The 24,988-nt window shown below is 48.6% G+C and overlaps 1 pseudogene; it reads right to left on the bottom strand.

Moving 5' to 3' along the window:
• Nucleotides 1-7,039: 7,039 nt before the first annotated feature.
• LOC131142563 (uncharacterized) lies at nucleotides 7,040-13,736 on the bottom strand (annotated as a pseudogene).
• Between the last annotated feature and the right edge of the window lie 11,252 nt (nucleotides 13,737-24,988).

Below are 24,988 nucleotides of genomic sequence, written 5' to 3'. Positions count from 1 at the left end.
GGTAAAATAAATATTTATGCAGATATTTTACAAATATTTATTTTTCATTGTTTAGTGACACAGTGCTTTTTTTCCCAATTTATTTTTTTTAATTCAGGTCAATGCCGCTACATGCCAATGTGGCAGTGGCTCAGGCTTTCTGGCTCAGAGAGGCTGTAAAACTTGGAGTGATCGTCATCTTGATTTCCAACTTTTATTTAATCATTTAAGTGATTTGATCAAGTTCATTGATTTATTGAACAATTAGATTTTTTCTTTCTTTCTTTCTGCTGAACAGTAAAAAAAAGTTTTTCAAGTTTGCTGTAACATTGGTGTAGGAATCTACAATCTGGACTCTGTTCGAATGAGCAATGTTTAATATAACTTTTTTTTTTTAAGGAACCAGCAAAAAGTGCAAACTACAAAAAGTGCAAAAAAAGCAAAAGAATGTGAAGTGACTGAATGTCTGTACAAATATTATGCAGTTATTAAAAGATAAACAGATGGTGTTTGAATTTAAAATATGCTCGAAATCCAAGAAGCTTATGAGGACATTGTAGCACGTTTTTGCTTTTGTTTGCTACATGGATTATTTAAGTTCAGCCTTTTAATTTATTTGAAAGAGACATTTAGACATTGTTATTATTTTTCAAGAACTCAAAATGTGAATGTTCAAGAATGTTCAGAATGTTCAAAATGTGTTCATTAAAAAATAAATTTAATTTTCTCTGTAGCACTTTGTGGATTTCTTAAGCAACACTTTATAGCCCATCTTCAAAAGGGTAGTCAAAGCACTAATAAGTTTTAGTTTATTTTTTACTTTCTAATAAATGTGTTTTTTCCCCATTTTAGATGTCAAAATGTATTTGCGGCTCTCAGTGTTTTTTTTAGGTGGAAACTGGGTTCAAATGGCTCTTTTGGTGTGAAAGGTTGCCGACCCCTGCGCTAAACAGATTTGCTCTGTGTCAGGAAAGGTGTTGGCTACAACTTCCCTGTACCATAACATTTTATTTGCTGTTATTTGATGCGAATTAGGAGCGGCTGGAACAAAGTATCCCCTGGATATGTTTTGAAGAAATTATCCGTCGACAGAACAGCATGGACCCAAAGGTGTGAGTTTGTTTTTCAAGGAAAACCTATAAAAGGATCGCATATGACGGATCTGCTCAAACACCTCACAATAGACTGGAAAAAAAAGCAGGAGCCCCCGCCTAGAGGCTGGAGCAAGTTTCTCCACGTGCTCTCTGAAGTTAACGTTCCTACAGCATCCGTATCTAACCCTCAAGCTCGTGAACAATTTAGGACCATCAAAAACGGTTCGCCTCACAAAGGTGCGCATCAGGAAGTTGTTGTGGAAAAAATTTCTATCATCCTAAGTAGGATAGAGAATGCCTGAAATAAATACATAGCTCTGGCAGTTTTTATTACCTTTGCAAAACAAAGGGGTCAGACAACACACAGTATGCATGGCGGTCTGTCAGTCTCCAAACCCGGATTCTTGTTCCACTCCATGAGAAAACCACGCGAGTAATTTTTTTTTTTAATCGAATAATATTTACCCGGTGCTCAACGACCTTAAAGTTTTACTATATAAGATCATTTTCACGTTCAACGATACAGGGGCTTTGTCGGTGACAAATGCCGTGGCTCTGTTCTCAGGTGCTCTCGTTGGTGGACTATGGACTAAGGACTGTGTGTGGCAACTCTCGTCTAGTGCTCCTTTTCCTCTGTCTAGGATTTGTCTAGTGCTTGGCAGTACTTTTTCAACGTGTTTGCATGTTTCTGGAGTGCGTTCTGATTGAGAAGGAATTCCTCTTTTAATTTATTGAAACTCTTCCCTCCATTGCCCTTATTAATCATGTAAATACCACACATACTTTATGTGCTCATACTCAGTCAATAAACTCGTGAAAACACTCGTGATACGCATTGCGAGCACTTTCTTCATCCCCAAACTAACTGTTGTCAATCCTTTCTCATTTTCAGGCTAAGATGGCTTGTAAGCGACGTTATCTGTGTGCCCCCATAAACGAGATATCTGGAGGCCAACTTCCATCCTCTGGAGAAGTTCTGGGCCTCCTGACCTACAAGTTGGACGTAGAGAAGATGACGGTGGTGGACACGTCCCGGAAGGTCTCGAAAATTGTTGAGGCGCTGTGGGCTAAGGCTAGAATTCCCATGCAGCGGATTGACACCGTCGTCAAGAACATCCAGACCTTGTACAAGGAGTACACCCTTGTACGCAAGAACAAGGCACGGACAACAGGAACACAAGTGAAGAGGGAGGAGGAGTTCAAGGAGCGCCTGGCGAATCTCTTCGACGTCGCGAAGGCCGGCGCTTTGGAGACAATGACAAACGAGGAGGACAAAGCTTTTCTTCTCGCTCAACGTGAACCAGGACGCCGGGGACGCATGGGAGGGGTGGACACAGCACTAGCTGCCCAAGAACAGCGATCGTCACAGCGGCAAGCGGCACAGGAGGTGAGGAAGCGACGCGCGGAGGAGGAGGCGTCGACGTCCGCGGCAAGAGTCCAGTTGGAGGATTCGTCCTCAACCTCCTCTAGCACCAGCGCCGAAGGAAGCCCCACACGTGGTATCTCCCCAGTCCCACCCAAACGGCCTCGAGCGAACCTCAACATCGTCACCCCGGACGTGGCGGCCTCTTTGGATCGCGTCAAGGTGAGCGACCGTGGCGCAGTGTTCGTCCTCACCAAGACAGCCCGTGCCCTGGGGCACGACACAGTTGAGTACAACATCAACAGGACATCGATCCAAAGCCAGCGCCGTCGTCACCGCGAGCAACTGGCCTCCGCCCTCAAGGAGAAGCTGCGAGTAGAAGGCCCCTTGGTAGTCCACTGGGACGGGAAGCTGATGCCGGATCTCACCAGCAACGCCCACGTCGACCGCCTGCCCATCCTGGGCAGTGTCTGGGGGAGGGGAGGTTCAGCTGCTGCAGGTGGCGAAGCTTCCCAGTGGAAGAGGGGCGAATGCAGCGAAGGCCGTCGTGGAGGCGTTGGACAAGTGGAGCGTCGCTGACCGGGTCGTGGGGATGTCCTTTGACACCACCGCCGCCAACACGGGTCGCCACACCGGGGCGTGTACCCTGATTGAGCGGCAGCTGAAGAGCGACCTCCTCTACCTCGCCTGCCGGCATCACATTCTCGAGCTCGTGATCGAGGCAGTCTTCACGTCGGTGATGGGGCCAACTACAGGGCCTGCTGTCCTGCTGTTCAAGCGTTTCCAGGAGAGATGGCCCTTCATCAACCAAGGCGAGTATGGATGAGTATCGAGGATGGAGCAGGAGAGGTCGACATCGAGTGGTTCCTTCAGGCCCTGAAAGAGCGGACAGACCTTTGGGACGACTACCGGGAACTTCTGGAACTAACCGTCATCTTTCTCGGCGGCGTGCCTCCACGCGGAATCCGCTTCCGTGCCCCTGGCCCCATGCACCACGCTCGGTGGATGACCAAGGTGCTGTACTCGCTCAAGGTGTGGCTGTTCAGGGGACAGTTCAAACTGACGCCGAAGGAGGAGCGCGGACTGTTGAGGGTGGCCATGTTCTCCGCCCGCCTCTACAGCAAAGCCTGGACGCAAGCCCCACTTGCTGTCGCGGCTCCGCTCAACGATCTTCAGCTGCTTCAGGCACTGGACGGGTACGAGGACGCGGAGGTCTCCAAGGCCGTGACAAACAAGCTCCTCGGCCACCTCTGGTACCTCTCGGAAGAGCTGGTAGCCCTGGCGTTCTTCGACGACCGGGTTTCATCAGAAACAAAGAAGAAGATGGTAGCGGCGATTGAGGAGAAGGATGGCAACGACACAGCCCAGAAGCGAGTGACCATTCCCGCTTCAGCGATCAGCGGCTGCAGCCTTGAGGACTTCGTGACCTCCAATACGTCCTCGTTCTTCGACAAGATGTCCATCGACAAGGGATTCCTGGCGTTGGAACCGGCAGACTGGAAGAAGGATGAGGCGTACGGCAAGGCGTGCAAAGCGCTGGGGAAGCTGTCGGTCACCAATGACCACGCGGAACGAGGCGTCGCCCTGATTCAGGAATATAACCGGCTCCTGACGAAGGACGAAGAACAACTGCAGTTCCTCGTCCAGGTCGTCGCGGACCATCGGCGCCAGTTCCCGAACACCAGGAAGGGAACGCTTGCACGGACCGGGCGACAATGAGTGGCTAGCAGCCACATAACCCCCGCCAGGAGAGGAAAGCGGCTAATACTCCCACGAGAGCAACGTGGGAGGGGGACCCGGAGTGCTTGTGACTAGCGTTCGCTGAGTAAAATTTCAGAGTCGTTGAGCACCGGTTAAATATATTCCGATTTCAACGAAACTTTGCACAGCACGTTTCTGGGTCAAAAGGAACAAGAATCCGGGTTTGGAGCATAGACATTATTCGTTTGAAATTTCACCCCCTTACAGAGGGCCACCCTACTGTAGGTGTCTGGCCAAGAGTGGCCTCTTGGCGGGAACTTTTATACTCCATAGCATGCAAATGAATTACATTACAATAGAAAAGAAACATTCGTGTCACTACCCCGATGCCACCCTCATGTATGGGGGTTAGTCTAAACACCCTTCTGGCACGGTTTGTCACACCCATGCGAGACAACCTCCTAGGGTCAGCCATTTGGTGGGACATCCTGATGTGTCCCATGAAGGTAAAGCTTTGATCAAAGAATGACCTCCTCCGACACTGCCTCTAACCCCAGGTTACAGATAGCCTCCTGCTGTGCCACCATCTTTGAAGGGACAGCAGGATGTGCTCGGATGCAAATGTTGAAGCTCTACAAAAGGCCTTAAAGTAATTCACACAATGTGTAACCTATGTTATACCTGTGAAATATAAATTTTTCCATCACAGAAGTAGTCATCAAAAAGAAGAAGAGGAGTAAAACGTCTGCGAGTATAAAGTGGACGTCTTTTGAATGAAAAACGTGTTCGATATGATCAATAAAATATATAATAATCATACAAAGCCATTCATGCGTCTTTAATGAAATGTTTATTATATTATATAACACCGACAATCTTTAAACTTGTGAAAAGAACATGCCCGCTGGCCCCCGCAGTTTAAAAAGTCACCTTCAACAAATGCAGAGACCATAGCGTCATTTTTAATCCCATCGTCTGTGTAACCGTCTTGATAAGACAGACCACACCCTCTTCTGCATAGGTAGTACACACAATGCTGGCCGCAGGAGGTAGATAGCTCGCGTTGAAGTTGTTGGTCATGATACACTATACGATCAGAATTATTTTCCAAAAATGTCACTATACTTTGAGGGTAATATTTGAAATCCAGGGGGAATCCAAAAGAGTCAAAGAAACTAGCGTTACCCCCCTTTTCCAAGGACAAGGCAAGCCAGTGCTCTCCGGGTAAGCTACGCGGATGCGTGACGTCAGTAATAGTCCACCAAAACCTGTCGCTTTGAATTAATTTCCAGAATGGAGTCGTAACAAGCGTACACAATGAGGGTGGTGGTGTGGGGGAGGGGCACTCTAAACCGCATCTCCAGTCACACCGTGCCGCCGGATACAAGCGAAAGAGCCCCGGAATCCTCGTTGGGATTCAAATGAAAAACAAATTGGGCATAACCCTGATTGAAATCTTCGTGATCGATACAGAGCGGTATATCTTTTAAATGTCTTCCTGTGGATGTAAACAGGTTATGAAATTCTAGAATTGAGGCTGAAAAGTTTTGGAGGGAATCTGTCGGCCATCTTGACACAGAGCTAAATATTCTAAATTGTTAAAGTTAAAATCTCTTCTCCCTACAAATGCATCGTGGTTTACGAGACCCAAAACCACATACCTGGGTGTATTACTGAGGAAAAGATTATCTTGATGGCATATGCGGGAGTGTTGGGGGATAGAAAATGTTTTTGCGTTAATTCTGGATAGAGGATAAAGAGCGTTATCTTTAGTCAAAGCGGCAGCGTGTCCTAAGCTGACGGCGGGTGAGACGGTCATTTTTTTCACAAAAAGCGAAGCTCTCAGTATTTTTAGACAGAAATTTGCATCAGGAAGATTGGCCCCTCATTAAATAAAAACTGTTGCTGGCTCTGATGAGTTTGAGTCTGAGATCCACTTTGTTTAAGAGAAGTCTTTCGCAGAAAAAAATACCGGCGAGGATAGAACCGAGAACTTGAAACTCTCTCGACCCTGCGATCATTTGAGCCCTTTTGACCAGTCCTTCATTAATGTCATCGCCAGCGATTGCCGTTGAGTCCATGAAACTTCGCGTGTCTTTATAAAACATACCGGCTGTGAATTGACTTTTTAGCAAATCCTCTGAAAAGTTCAACAGCGTCTCTATTACGGCCCTGAGTGGGTGGCGCTGGACTGGGAGATCAGCCTGTCGCCGAGAGTCACATCCACTTGTGAGAAAATTGTATTGATGGGGTAATTGATGATACCCACTCGCCTAACGTTGGAGCGAAACGACCCCCATCCCTGTTGGTCACCTGTGAAGTAGTGTGTCCGAGAGATCGAGATACGTATTTACTTCCATCGCCTGGGATAAAGAATTCAATAGGTCCATCGTTAGTCAGGGCCGACAAAGGTAGAATCTCAACATACTGGGTCTGCTGTATGGAAAGCTGGGTCATGGGGGATGAAAACAGATCCAACTCGGTCAAGGCGCATTCCTGTGATTTGTGGTGTAACAACGCCATCTTTTTGGGGTTAAGAGAAAATGTCCATGTTGCTTCTTCAGCGTCTTCCGCGTGATACTGATTTCTTTTTTGAAGCGCTTTTGCGTTTTTTATACCCGTCGATGCGTAATCCGATAGGTCTCTTGGTAGCTCTTCGTGCTAAAACCATCAAGCCCGAGCCTTCTTGCCCCTCCTCTTTTCGATGCATTTTTTCCAGCACGCGTCCAGCCACATCGGATACAATAGTTTTGGCCGCTGTTTTTAAGTGGGGTTGTGCCAGACCGACGCCCTTCTTAACCAGCGGCATGACAAAGCGATTGATGAAACACCTCAAGGGTGCGGCTTGGACACATCCTCAGTGAAGGACCTAGGGTCATTGGGTGTTTCGGGTCTTTGATCTTCAGACACCCTCACCTAGGCGGCCCAACCGGGGGTGATCAGGCCCCGGTTTGTGCCCAAGCAGCGTGCTACTCCATGTGTCTCCCCTCTTGATCCACAGCCACCTCGAGGCTTTTTCGGCCGCCTCGCTGATGTTTTTGGTGGCCCTTCTTTCTTGCAGCCCTCTGATGCCAAGGAGCTTGAGTGCTCGATGTAACGACTGCCCTGGAAAGCCTCTGCAGCCCACTTCTACTGGCTCACAGCGGGCCCTCCAGCCACTCTCTCTACACAACTCCACCAGCTCCAGGTATTTGGCCTTCTTCCGCTCGTGGGCCTCCTCCATCCGGTCTTCCCAGGGGACTGTAAGTTCCAGCAGCACCGCTTGTTTTGTTGCGTCCGACGTTAAGACCAGGTCTGGCCTCAGTGACGTCCTGGAAACTTGCTCTGGAAACTTAAGTTGCCTCCCGAGGTCCACGCGCAACTTCCAGTCACGGGCTGTGGCTAGCAGTCCGGTCGGGACTTTATGTCCTGCCGGGTGTTTCTCCCCAGCCCTGACGAAGGTGATGTCCTGCCTACCCGGGGGCTGGTGCTTACTCTGCTGGATCCCGGTGCAGATGGTGTCTGCTACTGCCTTCAGCACTTGGTCATGGCGCCACGTGTATCTCCCCTCTCCCAGGGCTTTCGGGCAGCAGCTCAGGATGTGCTCCACGGAACCCTGTGCCGAGCACAGTGGGCATGCTGGGGTTTCTGCTAGCCCCCAGCAATGAAAGGTTTGATGGCCTTGGGAGCACATCGTACACTGCCTGAATCAGGAACTTGAGTCTGGCTGGTTCCGACTTCCAAAGTTCTGACCAGGTAATCTTCCGTGCCGATGCCTGGTCCCAATTAGTCCATGCTCCTTGCTGGCGCATGGCCACTGTCCTGGTTCGGCTAATATTGCACATGGAGGTTGATCAGATATTGCACAGTGAATGAGGTCTGGAGTAACTATACTGACTATAAAAAAGCAAGTATTACACAGATGTACATAGCAGTGTAGAAGTCTATTGGGAGCGGTGCTGGTTGTACAGCCTGACAGCTGCAGGAAGAAAGGACCTGCGATATCGCTCCTTCACACACTTGGGGTGAAGCAGTCTATTGCTGAAGGAGCTCTCAAGTGCTGTCAAAGTGTCCTGCAGGGGGTGGAAGTCGTTCTCCAACATGGATGATAGCTTAGCCAACATCCTCCTCTCTCCCAGCACCTCCACTGGGTCAAGGGGGCAACCCAGGGCAGAGCTGGCCTTCCTGATGATCTTATCCAGTCTCTTCCTATCCGCAGCCGAAATGCTGCTGCCCCAGCAGACCACTCCCTGGAAAATGGCTGAAGCCACAACAGAGTCATACAACGTCTTGAGGAGTGCCCCTTGCACTCCAAAAACCTCAGTCTCCTGAGCAGATAGAGTCTGCTCATGCCCTTCCTGTAAAGTGCTTCCGTGTGATGAGTCCAGTCCAGTCTATTGTTGAGATGAACACCCAGGTACTTGTAAGATGTCACCATCTCAATGTCCATTCCCTGAATGTTCACTGGTGTTGGAGGAGAGTGGATGCGCCTGCGGAAATCCACCACCAGCTCTCTGGTTTTCCCCGTGTTGATCTGGAGGCAGTTCCGCTGGCACCAGTCCACAAAGTCCTGTGTCAGTCCTCTGTACTCCAAGTCATCCCCATCTGTGATGAGGCCAACAATTGCAGAGTCGTCAGAGAACTTCTGAAGGTGGCAGGTTGGTGTGTTGTAGGAGAAGTCTGCTGTGTAGAGGGTGAAAAGGAACGGAGCCAGGACCGTACTGCAGACAACCGTGTCCGACACACAGTCCCGTGTCCTCACATACTGTGGACGGTTGGTGAGGTAGTCCAGTATCCACGATGTGAGGTGCAGGTCCACCCCTGTGTGCTCCAGCTTGTCCCTCAGAAGTGCTGGCTGGATGGTGTTGAACGCACTGGAAAAATCAAAGAACATGATTCTCACCGTGCTCCCAGGTTTCTCCAGGTGAGAGAGCGCTCTGTGCTGGAGGAAGATGACGGCGTCGTCCACCCCGGTGCCAGGTTGATAGGCGAACTGGAGCGGGTCCATTGAAGGACCCACCAGGGGGCGGAGATGGTCAAGGATCAGCCGCTCCAGGGTCTTCATCAGGTGTGATGTAAGTGCCACCGGCCTGTAGCTGCTGAGGTCCTTGGGGTGCGGCGTCTTGGGGACAGGAACCACGCAGGATGTCTTCCACAGCTGTGGCACCCTCCCCAGCTTCAGGCTCAGGTTGAAGATGTGCTCAACAATCCCGCACAGCTCGTCCGCGCAGGACTTCAGGAGCCTGGAGCTGATGCCGTCTGGTCCCGCCGCCTTCCTCGCCTTGGTTTTCCGGAGCTGGTTTCTCACCTGGGATGTTGTGAGGGTCAGGTTGGAGCAGGGGGGTTTTGTGCGGGGGGAGGCTGGTGAGGAGGTTGAGCTGATTAGGTGAGAAGTGGTGGGGGATGGCTGTGTGAAGGAGGGGGAGGTGGGGGTAGGGCTGTCCACTCGATGTGTCGATGGGGGGAGTTTCGGCAGAAGTTTCGGCAGGAGGTGCTGGGCCGGGGGATGGGCAGATGGTTGATCAAACCTGTTGAAAAATAGATTCAGATCGTTAGCCCACGCCTGGTCCCCAGCAACCTGGGAGTCGGACCCCTTGTGGCCAGAGATGGTTTTCAGGCCTCTCCACACTCCTCTGACGTTGTTCTGCTGCAGCTGTTGCTCCATCTTTTTCCTGTAGCAGTCCTTCCCCTCCCTGATTTTCCTCCTCAGCTCTTTCTGCACAGCCTTCAACTCGTCCCTATTTCCTGACTTAAAGACCCTCTTCTTCTCCTTTAGGAGAGCCTTTATGTCCGGATTAATCCACGGTTTGTTGTTGGAGAAACACCGTACAGTCCTGGTGGGTACAGTGTTTTTCACACAGAAGTTTATGTAGTCCGTGACGCAGTCAGTGAGACTGTCTATATCGTCCCCATGAGGATGGCAGAGTTCCTCCCACACTGTTGTGTTGAAACAGTCCTTCAGAGCCTCGTCGGCTTCATCAGACCATCTCTTCACTGTGCAGGACACCGCTGGCAGCCTGCGTACCAGAGGTTTGTACACAGGCTGGAGATGAACCAGGTTGTGGTCTGATCTTCCCAGGGGAGGAAGTGCTGTTGAATTGTATGCCTCCTTGGTGTTAGCATAACACCAGTCCAGTGTTTTATTGTCTCTAGTGCAGCAGGTGACATACTGGGTGAAGGTGGGCAGGGTGGAGGATGGAGAAACGTGGTTGAAATCACCTGAGAGAAGAAGGAGAGCCTGCGGATGTTGTGTCTGTAGCCGGCCCACGGCAGAGTGGATGACGTCACAGGTCGCGTCGGCGTTAGCAGAGGGGGGAATGTACACCGCTATCTCGATAACGTGCGAGAATTCCCACGGCAGATAGTACGGTCTCATGCTAACGGCTAACAGTTCAATGTCTTTCCAGCAGAGTTGCTCTTTAATAGTGATGTGCCCAGAGTTACACCATCTATCATTCACAAACACTGCCAGCCCACCTCCTTTCCTCTTACCGCTCTCCTTTGTCCTGTCCGCCCGTAGTAGTGTGAATCCGTGTAGTGTAACGATCGTGTCTGGGGTCCGTGTATCCAGCCACGTTTCCGTAAACAACATGCGCTACACTCCCGGAACTGCCTCTGATGCCGGGTCAGCGCCGCTAGCTCGTCCATCTTATTGGGGAGAGATCTTACGTTCCCCATGATGATGGACAGGAGAACTGGTCTGTATCTCCTCCTCTTGTCGCGGCATTGGGCTCTGGCACGGCTTCCCCGTCTTCTCCTCTTTACCTCCCGGGGAAACTCGAGCCTCTTGTGGAGCAGCGCCGCTGTGTTGCGGAGCGCCAACAGCTGGTCCCTACTGTAAACAATAGAGTTTCGGCGTGCAGTCGAAAACATCATCGAAAAAATTATATGAGAAATGCCAGCTCAACACTATCACTATGGTGGACAGTTGAACTGAGCATTTACGAAGCAGTTCCTTTAAGAATAACCTAGAAAAAGAATGGAAAAGACAGAATAAAGAAGAAAAGAACTCAACGAAGAGCGAGAGCTGCTGTAGCAGGCTGCCACCAGAGCGGCGCCAGAAAACTGGTACTGGCTGATGTTGCATTCGAAGCCCTCCACAAAGGATACTGGGACTTCATAGATCAGTAGTGGCCACAGGAGTCTCGGCAGGATACCATGCTGGTATATCCATGCCTTGAACTTCCCCGGGAGGCCCGTCTTGTCCACTACTGATAGCCAGGTCTTCAACTCTGCGTTGGCTGACTGCACCGCTGCCTTGTCTCTCAGAGTGCTGTTGAAGATCTTCCCCAGGCTCTTCACAGGCTTCTCCGACACTGATGGAATGGGGACTCCATTCAAGTTGAAGCGGTGTTTATCCTCAACTTTCCCCTTCGTCAGGACCAGGGACTTGGACTTGGCTGGTTTGAACATCATCCTCGCCCAAGTGATGCTCCTTTCCAGTCCACAGAGAAGCCTCCTGCACCCTGTCACTGATGTTGCTGTGACCGTCAGATCGTCCATGAAGGCTCGGATCGGAGGTTGGCGAATGCCGGATTTGGACAGGGGGCCCCTACACTCCACTTCTGCTGCCTTGACAAGCATATTCATCGCCAGTGCAAAGAGCATCACTGATATGGTGCAACCAGTGATGATGCCCTTCTCAAGGCGGTGCCATGCCGATGTTGCTGTCCCAGAGGTGAACCTCAGACTGAAGCTGCTGTAGTAGTCCTGTATGAGTTCAGTGATCTTCTCTGGAACGTGGTGTGTTGTCAAAGCTGTTGTTACCAGTTTGTGTGGAATGGATCCGTAGGCATTGGCAAGGTCAAGCCAAAGGACTGCCAGATTTCCTCTGCTTTCTCTTGCCTCCCGGATCAGCTGGGTGACCACCCCTGTGTGTTCCAAACAGCCTGGCATGCCTGGAATTCCTCCCTTCTGCACTGTGGTGTCTATGTAAGAATTCCTCAGGAGGTACTCAGTTAGCCAGTTGGCGAGAATATTGAAAAAGATTTTGCCCTCCACGCTGAGCAGGGAGATGGTGCGGAACTGCGTGACGTTGCTTGCATTTTCCTCCTTTGGTATCCAGACGCCCTCTGCATGTTTGGCACCTTCCCTCTCCGCCATACAACCTTGATGAGTCTCCACAATCTCTCCAGGAGTCTTGGGCAGTGCTTGTACACTTTATACGGCACTCCACTTGGGCCTGGGGCTGCGCTTGCCCGTGCTGCTCGGACGGTGTTCCTGACTTCTACCAAGGAGGGCTCTTTGATGTTGAACTGGAAGGAGGGTTCTGGTGGTGTGGTTATTCCTCTGCAGGGGGGCAGATCCTCCTCTCTCCTGTTGTCACTGTATGTATCACTGAGGTGTTGGTTTATCTCCTTTTCTGGGCTCCTTTTAAGGGTCCCACTCCGTTTTTGCCCCAGCAGCTGCTTGGTAAATCCGAAGGGATTAGCTATGAAGGCCGTGCGCTTGCTCTCTGCCCCTTCTCCTGTGCCACTCAGCTCGTCGGAGGGTGATGAGCTTCTGCCTCAAGATGTCCCTGAGTTCTGCCAGGGCTGGTCTTTCCTCCTCACTTGCCCTCTTGTACTGATGTCTTAGGGCCTTCAGTTCTTTCCTGAGCTGTGACATCTTAGTCTCGAGCCGGTTTGGTCTGGCGATGTTCTACTTCCCCTCTGCATGAGGACTCTAGAGTAGCATCAACATCCTCGTCAAACTGGCGCGACTCTGTCTCCTTGTTTGCGGATGGCCATAAGACCCGGCGATGTTCAGATGGTTTGCTTGGTGCAGCATGTTGAGCTTGGAGGTTCTGGACACTGTGGGGTGACTCCGGTTCCTGCTCCTCCTTCGTCTCACCAGAGTCAGTACTGGGTGCTGGCTCTGTGCGTTGCTCGACTTGCTTCCTCCTCGTGCAGCCCATCCTGGCCTGGTGGATCCTCAGGCCTCTCAGGTTCTTACAGACCTTGCCGCAAAAACAGGTTGCTGTCGTAGTTGATAATCCGTCGCGTATGTCTGCTGCCGGGAGATCCGTCCGTTTGGGGTGCTCATCCTCCCCCCTCTCGGGCACCCCTGGGGGTATCTTTCTTTAGGGCTTTCCGTAGCAAAGTGTGGGTTCTCCCTCGTGGGAGCTGCAGCTCAGGATGCTAGCCTTCACTGCCCCGGTTGCCGTCTCTCCGTGCTGTCCACTGGCTCTCCAGTTGTCACCATACTTTCACGGTTGTCATCCAGTCTTTCCTGGAAGTCACTGGCTAGGCCAGTCAGGTTAGATTGATGAAACACCTCAAGGGTGCGGCTTGGACACATCCTCAGTGAAGGACCTAGGGTCATTGGGTGTTTCGGGTCTTTGATCTTCAGACACCCTCACCTAGGCGACCCAACCGGGGGTGATCAGGCCCCGGTTTGTGTCCAAGCAGCGTGCTACTCCATGTGTCTCCCCTCTTGATCCACAGCCACCTCGAGGCTTTTTCGGCCGCCTCGCTGATGTTTTTGGTGGCCCTTCTTTCTTGCAGCCCTCTGATGCCAAGGAGCTTGAGTGCTCGATGTAACGACGAAGCGAAATAATTTAGCAAAGACTGAACGACTGCGACCGTATTGCACAGCTGCTCCGTGAAAGCCCGGAATTGACCCCCTGGCTCGGTTTTCATAGTAATGGATGAACCGATACAGATCCGGACGAGCCTCGACCCTCACCATTTTTATTTATTTATTTAGACGATTTCAAATGTAACATCACAATCACTTTTACGTGTGTAAAGTTGACGGGTTGTTTATGGTTGGTCTTGATTTCGACGCCCATGTTTTCACTATGTCTTCTTCAAATGGGTATATGTATAGTAAGCGGGATTAAAAGAACGTGATACGATCTCTCCGTATTCCCCTTGAACCGGAACTGTCCTTAAAAGCGGAACAAATGCGTCTCCGACTATCTGATGCAAGGTGATGTCGGTATAAATGAATAAATGATAAAACCCCACGTTTATATTGGCTGTGTGAGGTGATTCGACCACAAACGGACCGCACGTAAACCACTGTCCGGGGTTCAAACCGAGTATGTACGCCAGTGGTGGGAAAAAAACGACCGCTCCCCTTCCACGTGAATTTGTGCTTGAGCGTGTTGTAATTTAGACCAATTTCTGGAGCAATTTTTTTAATAGCGAGGTTTATCTCCATTTTAATGATTTCTATCTTGTAATAACAAGGTAATAATAACTCTAACCATCCAAGGTTAGAGTTTGTATTGGCTCTCATCAAAAGTTTTGAGGTTGTTCTTGGCTGTCTTGGGGTCGGTGGCGTCGTATTGCCACACGTCTACGATGTGAAATACCCCACGACCTTGTTGTACATTGAACCATGTACGAGGGTAGCATATCTCTGTGAGGGCCACCTGCCATTCCTTGGAGGTGAATATGTTGAGCTAATTTTTACTTACTCTTACTTTGTACTCTTTAAGCGGCTGTCGTATTCCCTGGAAACACGCCGTAGCTGGAGTTTGATGGTAAAGTCACATAAAAACCTTCCTCCGAATTGGAATCCATGACTACTTCTGAGGGAGATTCTATCGGGGGTGAACTTTACATATCCGTTATCTCAGTGGCTGGGACCTAGGAGTCAAACTTTTCAGGCCAACCCTTCCGTCGTATCAGACACTGCTTCTGACCTCTAAACGTACGTCTTTTAAGAATTTTTTGGGATATTTTAACTTTTTGTAGCTCTGCCTCATAAAATGAGCCTTGAATGGGTTCCCCCTCGTAATCCACAAGCTTGTACACAGGGGGAAACCTATGTATGGTTTCAGCTATTGTAAACAATTCATTTGTAAAACTCTGCTCATATTTCTTATCAAATACACCCCTCAGTTTAGAGATTCCTACGAGATCCCCTTTAATTGTTTTTCATACCTGAGGGGGATGGCTCCGTACAGATTTTGAAAAACCTGCAAAGTATTTTCTGAATTAGCTTGATTGGGTTTCATTTTTATACTGCTATGGTAGATGTCATTGTAGCTATTGACTGAATCCTGGACGACGTCGATGTATGGCTGCGTGTTGTTAGCCGTGAGGAATTTAGCCATCCTGGTCTTTAGACTTCTGTTGAAACGTTCAACAACTGATGCTTTCAGATCACTGGCTGTGGAGAAATGAACAATGCCGTGCTTTTCTAGCAGAGCGGATAACTGTTTATTGAAAAATTCTTTGCCTAGATCCATTTGCAGCTTCTTCTAAAAAGATGGATCGAAAAGCTTCCACGACTTCTGGCGCGGTCTTGTCTCAGCACGCGCACATAGGCTATTTTTGAGAACACGTCTATGACATTTAATAAATATTTATAACTGTCGTTGTGATCAGCAAACGCTCGCATATCGCAAAGATCCGCTTGAAATTGATTTAAAGGTCTTGGTACAAAAATTTTATTCCTGGAGAAATTAACTCTGGCAGGTTTATGCAAAGTATAAGCATCTTGCTTGTCTTTAACTTTGGCGATTTTGACTTTGCGACCCGTTTCATTCTGCATGGCTTGATGTAATCGGTTTACCCCGCTAAACCCTGCGGGCTGTGCGGGATCATAAAACATTTTACGCATGCGACGGTCACTCATAATGGAAATTATGTGTTTCTGATTTAACATCTCCTAATTTACCGATGATGTGACACACACACACACACACACACACACACAACCCGCCCACACCTGAGGAGCAGGCAGGCAGGGGTTAAGGGTGGTCACACGTTAACTTGGTTTAAAAGCAAATGAATCAATACACCCCAACATGATACAACTTGTATATTTTAACGAGGTACATAATGTAGGGGGATGGAAAGTTGAGAAAAAGGCAGACTCCAGGGCCATCCTCATCCGCCTCAGTCTTTATAATGTTTAGAACATCATCATCTTCAATCTCCCCATCCTCTACAATCTCTCTGGCCTCTTTCTCCGGTGAGTTGGGCGGGGAGATGACATTCACCTCTTCTTCCTGCTCCTCAATCGGCTGTAGGGCTTTGTTAAAACCTTCTCTCGGCTGGCCATTCGGTGGTGTTGGTGGTATCCAACACCTGTATCCGGACCCTGTGTTGGTGGTTGCATTGGCAGTAAATCGGGTCCACAGTCAGTGGTCTCAAACCGCGATGCCCCTGAGAACTTTAGCTCAGATTCCGCCATGGTCTCCAAAAAAGCGATCGGCAGGAAATAAGTTGTCTGTGTGTCTCTGGTTGTGAGTGACCATTTTTATACCCCATCTTCACAAAAAGGATGTGTGTTGGGGGGAACATGCTGTGAAACGACAACCCCCTAGTGTTTTTACGACCCGGACCAAATTGTGCCATAGGTGGGCCTGATAATATAGTGTGGAGAGTTCCTCCTTCAAGGGGGTAATTATCTCGATCCAGGCTCTCAAGGGTCATTTCAAAATGTTAAAAACAAAACACAATCTGAGTTGTATGATTCTAACATGAACTCTGCATCGTCCACATCGCTGTCCATCTCCGCCTTTTTGGATTTCTTGTATACCTTTACTCTGAAGAACCAGCGTCCATTTGCAGATTTCCGAGACATCCACACAGTGCTGAAAGCCGCTTGTTGCTGTATGATCAACGGAATGATACAATGGAGTACACCCCAGTCACTGGAATTCAGCGTTGCCACGTCAGGGAATGTTGTTATTTGATCATCTTCGGTTTGAAAAAAGGACAACAACAATAGGACAATAGTTTTTTTTAAATTTGGATATGTCCGTACATGTCTAAGTTGAACCCTGCATGTCGAGGTTACTGAGGGGGTTCAAACAACCATCTGTGTTTTTTAACAAACAAACCCTGGTCACTCATTCACGGCAAGCCGTAGCACACCCACACACACTTGAAGAAACTGTTGACCATTGTTAAAATGATGCTGGGCCATTCGCGGGAAGCAAATAGTGTTGACGCCTGAAGAAACTGTTGACCGTTGTTAAAATGCTGCGACTAGGGGATGTGTGACAAGGGGGACAAGGGGGGCGTGGATCTGTGGTTAGACTCTGAGGATTTCCAAAAGCTATTCTATCAGAGTTTATACCCACACGCTGGACGGAAGCACGGAGAGGCCGGAGGATCTACAAGGTAAGGTGCACATTATTTAATTCATTCATGTGTTTTTTAATTTGAAATTGATTCACATACAGAAAACACATAGAGAAAACCAACCTGATGGGTCGACAAAGAAGGGTGGATGAGGGCAGAGGGGAGGGGGAGGCGGTGGTTTAAATGAATAATAAATAATATATGTTATTGTTTTAATTTCTCCAATATTTAATCCAAATTAGTCGATAAATTAATCTCAGGTGTTTTGTAGGCCGTTGCGTGGTGATGACGTCACATCCGGTGCAAGATGATGACATTGTATCCGGTGCATGATGATGACATCACGCCAGGTCACATGGGGGTGGGGGGGGGCATAAATCAGGGGTCATAAATCATGTCACGTGGGGGTCATAAATGACTTTTTGACTAGAAGGTAATCATAATTTCTCTTTTATGAAAGGAAACGGGACTGGCACCGAGTTCAATTAGAAATAGATTTGCCATTACAAATAGCTTACATTCAGCTGCATTTTAAAGAACCTGCTGCCAGAGGATTGATTTACTCTGTGACCCTTTGACCTCACTGAATGAGGTATGCACATGTACAACACATGTAGCAAGGGTTTGCAAAAAATGAACATTGCACTTTTTGTGTATTGTGTTTTTATATGCTGTGTTAATGCTTTGAAAATTCTGTATTTTCTTCACTATAAGGCGCACTTAATTAACTTCAATTTTCTCAAAAATCGAGACTGCGCCTTTGAGTCCCCAAATCTGTTCAAATGTTGTGCAATTTTGGTAAGCGCACTGCTAGATTGACTGTTGTTGCGAGCGGCGTGAGAGGCAAACACACCCGGCGAGTTATGCCACCATATGTGAAAGGATTGTTGATGCACGGGCTAAGGTATCTGCTTTAACTGTCATCATTGCTGAACAGCCACCTGACAACACGACTGACTCTGACAATGATGAGAGGGAACATCAGGATCATCCAGGACTCCTCTCACCCTGCCGCACAATTGTTTCAGGGAGGCGATACAGACGTATCAGGGCACGGACAAACAGACTAAAAAACAGTTTCTGTCCTCAAGCCATCATCTCCCTCAACAAGATGTAACCATGTAACCAAGGCAACCAATCGTCCTCTACAATGTAGACCCTTCGTTATTTATTATTTATTCTTCTAATTCTTCTATTTATTCTTTATTTATTCTTCTAATTTCTAATTTCTATATTTTGTACTGTCATACTGTCTTGCACTGAAAATGGAGCTGCTGCAATTTCATTCTACTATATGTAAAATGACAATAAAGGGCATTCTGATTCTGAACCCGGCATGTTCAATTCAGATACAGAAGATGACGATGATGGTTTTTTTTTGCGAGAAGATTAATATAAAAAATATAAAGTGTATGGCAGAATAGTAGTTAAATAAAGTTCAACTAAACTCACTGTTGTGCTTCTCTTGCCTTTTCTCTGTAGACCGTATGTTTCAGCATGCACCTTATAAAACGGTGCGCCTTATGGTGCAGAACATTTCTAAAGAAAAAAGCAATGATATCTTCAGTGTTTCCAAAAAAGCGGAAACACAATCATCGGGTAACATGATTTTTTAATGAATATTTAATGAATATTTTAATTATTTAAATTATTTGGGCAATTTACTGTTCACGCTGCACTTTACATTATGTTGTTCATATTTGGTGTCTATTTATTCTCCACATTATTATTATTGTTATTATTTATTATTACTTATCTTCTTTTGTGTCTGTTATATGGGAGCCAGGCGACATTTCGTTGGCAATTTCACTACTGTGTTTTTGTGCAATGACAATAAAGGAAGTCTATCTATCTATCTATCTATCTATGATAAAGACACTGTGCTCAACAGTGGGATCTAATGTGTGTCCACATCGGCCCCTCCCAAAGGGTGTCTCCTCGTCTTTTTCAGCACCACCCAAGACAGTTCAGATGATAGTTTGCCTTCAAGGCCTGCTTTGTCAAGAGGGCTCAACACCTGAACGCTGATTTGTTAAGCTTTAAGTCTCTTGAATATGTCAAATATCGCCTTCCAGGCTACTATTTTCTTATGAGGCAGGAACTGTAACTGATTCATAACAAGATTAGTCTGGATTACGACTGGCCTATTGCAGTATGATGATAAATACATAAATACAAACCTGTATTTGCCACAAGCGTTTCTTAACATGCTCTTGTCGTCTGAATTTCTTTCTGACTACTGTTCAACTGTATACAGACCAATGAGGCAAAAAAATGTATGTTTTATAACAACCACCATCTTGGCATTTTAATACCCAAAGATCAAAAATGGTTGACTTTAGCAAATGATCTCATTGGGGTTCACTCACTACGTTGTCACACACTCAATTAGTCAGATTGACCAAATAAATCAGTCTCCTCCATTTTCACACATATTTGTGAAGTCCCTGCTTGTTCTAATTTGATTATAGACCAAGGGTGGGCAAACTATGGCCCGGGGGCCACATCCGGCCCGCCAAGTGTTTGAATTCGGCTCGCCCGTTCTTTCCAAAGTATTTCATTTAAACTTAACATACCACCTGGCATCACGTTGATCCAACTTGAGCCAACCTTTTGATGGTTAAAGTAATAATAATAATAATAATAATAATAATAATAATAATAATAATAATAATAATAATAATAATAATAATAATAATAATAATAATAATAATAATAATAATATTTTCTACTGCTTTTTCCTCACGAGGGTCGCAGGGGTGCTGGAGCCTATCCCAGCTGTCTTTGGGCGCGAGGCGGGGTACACCCTGGACTGGTCGCCAGCCAATCACAGGGCACATATAGACAAAAAATAATAATAATAATACATTTTATTTGTTTCGCGCTTTTCAGAGTACTCATAGGTGCTTTACAGTAGAGAAAAATAAATAAAAATAGAGTTGAGTAAAAACAGAGTAAAAGATTCATTAAAATACAATACCCAAACATTCATTCAGAGCTAAAAAAAAAAAAAAAAAAGGCTAAAAGCGGGGCGGGGCGCAGCAGTGAGTTGTAAAAAGTGAGATATTAAAAATGGATTTAAACAGGTGGGTTTTGAGTTGTTTTTTGAAGGAGGAAAGGTCAAGGCAGGCACGTAGTGAATGGGGCAAAGAGTTCCAGAGGGCGGGGGCAGCAATGGAGAAAGGTTCTGTCTCCCCAGGTAGCTGTTTTATCAGTTTATCAAGTAACTGTTTTATCAATTTCGTCATTTGATGTGGTCTGCTGTTTACAAAGTGCTCCTGGAAAAAAGGGACACAACACACACATTTTTAAAGATACAATACTTCCAGGTGGACTGTTACGTGTAAAATATATAGTATGGCCCCCCCATAAATTTTGTTAAAGCAATTCGGCCCGCGAGTCAAAACATTTGCCCACCCCTGTTATAGACTATACTTTGTGTGCCTCCAAAACGCTAGATGGTCCTTGTACTCATTTTAGCGATGGTAAATGTAAGGCTTTTCAGGCTGACCTACTAGAGCGCAGCAAAACAAAGGATTTTGGCAGATAGTCACAAATAGGTAAACAAACTGGACTTGAAAGATTACTACCTGTCAATATTTATACATTGCAACCTCAGTTAGTAAGGGTGTTACAAGACACTCAGTTCACAAGATGAGATTTGTACAAGAACGACACAAGATTTTAACGTTACTTTTAAGAAAAGTACAATGACAAAATATAACAGGTATGTATGATACTATATGTACTAATATAATTTCTACTACATTACAATCTTCTGCACTGTGTGCATGCTACCGGCCCTGCTTCCATCCACCGTGTCAAAAAGATTGTATGCTGGACAAAATGGCTCACTCCATTCATGCTGTTGTTCTACGAAACTAAGACGGGAAGGTGCTGAAACCAATGTACGGAGTAAAACCTTTTCCTGCCTGTTTGGAGGTGAGGGACGGGGAAAACTGACATGTGCACATGGCAATTGTCACGATCCTCAAGCTAGCCTGTGTGACATGTTAGTTGGTTTCTGCTTCTATGCCTTGGTTCCTGTTTTATGCTCTTATTTTGGTAGCATTTCCTGTTTTGTCTGCCTGCTTTGCGTTTCCCTTTTCACTCGCACCCGTTGCCATTTGTGTTCCCCTCCTATTTAGTTCAGGTGCATGCTCCCTAGTTTGTTGCTGCATTGTTCGTTGTAGCTCCCCACGCTATTCCAACCGTCTTCACTCGTGTCCTGCTGCGGTATGTCAGCCATTTCTAATCAAATAGACTTTTTATCTGCACTTGGGTCTCCTGCTCTCTGCATACTGGGGTCGCATTGCAACACCGCCAAGCGCAACCATGACAGAAATTATATCATTAATTAAAATGTACAAAAATTAACATTTAAGGTTACGTGACATGACTGGCTATTTTCAACTGCTTTCACCTGCTGTTGGCAACCACTTACAGAGGCATGTCAAAAACGTAAAATATTGTGATTCATTTTGTGTTTCATTTTCTTCCGTAATATCATTTAAAAAAAATAAACCTTCATATATCCTACATGCTCCAGCACCGCCGTGACCCTCGTGAGGATAAGCGGTAGAAAATGAATGAATGAATGTCCTACATGTATTACACATCAACTGAATTGTTTCAAGCCTTTTATTTTAAAAAACCTTGATGTTTATAGCATTTGGCTCATGAAAACCAAAAGTCCACGTGTCAAAAAAATTATATTATATATTGTTTCATCAAAACATAAAAAATGGGATTGATAATACAGAAATTTCAATCCACTGAAAATTATGTGCCTGGTTAGTGCGCAGACCTCACAGCTAGGAGACCCAAGTTCTTTTTTTTTTTTTGTCCCGTCTAGCCATTGGGGCAGATAGCATTGTTGATCTAAATGCCCTTACATGCTAAACAGATTTGCTCTGTGTCAGGAAAGGTGTTGGCTACAACTTCCCTGTACCATGAAATTTTATTTGCCGTTATTTGATGTCTTTGTTATGCCATTTGGAGCGACCGGACCGGAGCAAGAAGAAGAACAGAAAAGAAGAAGAGAAAGGTGGGGTGAGCTGGGGGGGGGGGGGGGGGGGGGGAGTAGAGGGAGAGACAAAAACAGCAGCAACAAGAAGTCCCATAACAACAAGAGTGACAAACAGAACAGTTAAATGTCAATGATGGCTAAGGGTCACAATGGAGATGATATCAGTGAAATGAAACAGTCCAACTTACCAGTAGCAATAGTAACAATGAAGACATGACCCATGATAGTAAACACAATTACAGCCATACAGTTACAGTCATTAAAATCTCACTGCTTGACATCATTATTACTGTAATAATAGCATACCAATACTATATAAACATCAGGGATAAGATGGTAGATTGTGTAGAGAAGCACCCATGTGCTGTGAGTGTCCAAATGGAGGTGTGTTGTGTATGTGAATGCGAGTGTGTGAATGTGTAATTGTCACTGAGAATGACAAAAGGAGAGAGACTGCCTTCTACCACCCAGCAAACCCCGCCCAGCGCAACCAGGTCAAGCCCCCACCGCCAGAGATCTTCCGGCCCCGTGGGTGTGGGCAAAGCCAGGGCCGACTCCCCAAGACCCGCCCCCGAAGCAACTCCCCGAAGAGACCAGCAAGAGGCCATGGAGGAGCAATCCCAACCGGCAACAGGGCGCCAGCAGGGCGCATCGAAGGCCACACACCTGTGGGCACAGGGGCGCCCCCGCCAACCGGAAGGGAGCCCGTCCACGGCCGGAGGCGCCGCCCCCCGCCCCCCACACACCCCCAGGAAGCAGAACCCGGCCCACCCCAGGTAACCCCAGGCCTGACCACCGACATAGGACCGCCCCAGCCAGGACAGAAGAGGCCCGGGCACACTGCCCCATGGAGGACCGGGCGGTAGAGATGGAACGCCCTGCGGCAGACCCCCACAGAGCCCCCCCCCCCCCCCGTATATCTATATGGCCATATACACACACACACACACACACACACACATATATATATATATATATATATACATATAATTATAATAAAACTAATCATTATTTATCTAAGTATTTAAAACAATAAATACATAAAATAATCTCACACGCACACCCTATCCACTCAATACGCACACACGCAAGCACACTCTGTGGACGTCCCCGGGTGGGGCATCCGGGGCATCACAGGGCGGGGGACCCAGGGGTCCCAGACCCACAACCAGGCCCAGAGCCCAGGGAGGTACCCCCAGCACCCCCAGACTCCCCTCGACCACGGCATCGGGGCTACGGCAGTGTGGCAGACAAAGGAGCGGGCGAGGGGAGGAGGCCCGCACATGAGCAAGCGGAGGGGGCCAGCAGGCGAGTGGTGAGGCGCTCCACCGCGCCAGCCGACACCCGCCGGGCAGCTCACCCCCGTGAGGGAGAGCCATAGCTCCAAGTCATGGGGAGGCCAAGCACCAGAGCCGAGGAGTTAAGACCAGCGCAAGGCCACCGACGGACCCCACCATCCACCGGGAGGGCCGCCCCCCCCCCAGAACCAGCAGCGCTCCACCCACGTACCGGAGAACCATCCCCGACAAGCCCTAAGGCAAGACTGGGGATGGGCAAAGACAGGGACAGCGATGCAGCAGAGCATAGGACCAGTGGCAGCAGACACCCAAACGCCCAGAAGAGCACCGCCTCCCCAGCAGGCCCCACTCCGAGGAGCATGCCCCCCATCCCCACACGCCACCCAGGCCCCCGTCCCCATGAGCAGGATCAGGCCCCCTCCCAACACACAGCCCGGTCCCCGCAGCAGCCACCACAGAGCAACAACCCCAAGCCACCACCGTAGACTTCAGGCCACCAGCAGCGCGGACCCCACAGCCTGGAGGCCGGCGAACGCCCCCCCAAGGGCACGTTGGTGCCCGCGACCCAGGACAGACCCAGGGAGGTAGCGCCAACCATGACCCTAGGGCAAGCCCCGGCGTCAGCTGGTTCCAGCGGGACCCCCAGGAAGGCCAGGCAGACCAGACCAAAATATCCTGCAGCCCAGGGCACCCCGAGCGAGCCGCCAAGCCCCAGCAGCCAGCGGGCCAATCGCGGGGATTGGCAGAAGGCTCTCCGGTCCAGCCCGCTACACCTGTGTGTGTGATGATGGTATTGTGTAGATTGTGCAATTAAAAATAGGCCTGTCCCATAGGGCTGACCTATGTGTGTGGTGTATGTGTATGTGTGTGTGTGGAGGGAAGCTGAGCAATGGTGGGTCCCATGCCTGCCCAGATCCCCCCCAGAACTGAGTGTCTAAGGTGCGGTTAAAATTGAAGGGTGACCAAGCCAGAGGAATGCCGAGGACAAAAGAAACCCTTCGCCCCCGGCATAACCAGTTGCAGGACACCCCCCAAAGTCCTACATGTATGTGAGGTGGTGCAGTGCAGCAGGGAGGACCGGGGCCCCACACACGCCCACCCCGCACTACCGACCAACCGAGCCGGGCAAGCCAGCCGCCCGGAGCAAGCCGTGGGCCACAGGACCAACCACGAGCCCCACCCAGCCCATCGTGGCAGCCAGTCCGGCCTGCCAGCTCCCCCCCGGAGGGCCCCACCAGAGATTGTGCCAGCTACGCCACCCCCAGACCACCAGGAGCCGCGGACAAACCACACGCCCCGAGGCAGCTCCTACAACCACCAGAACAGCAGGGGCCGCGCCCCGGCAACACATCCGTCACCATGGCGGCCCAGGGAGTGACACCACAGAGACCGCAGGAGAACCGGGACCCGCATGGGGAAGAGCCCAACCCCGCCCCCCGGGCACGTGAGCCAAGAGTGCCAGGGCGGGACAGAGACACACACACCAGGCAGCAGAGCCCACCAGACAAACGACACCC

Source organism: Doryrhamphus excisus, chromosome 1 (genome assembly GCF_030265055.1).
Source record: "Doryrhamphus excisus isolate RoL2022-K1 chromosome 1, RoL_Dexc_1.0, whole genome shotgun sequence".
In the NCBI taxonomy this organism is placed as follows: domain Eukaryota; kingdom Metazoa; phylum Chordata; class Actinopteri; order Syngnathiformes; family Syngnathidae; genus Doryrhamphus; species Doryrhamphus excisus.
This window is presented reverse-complemented; position numbering and strand designations above follow the sequence as displayed.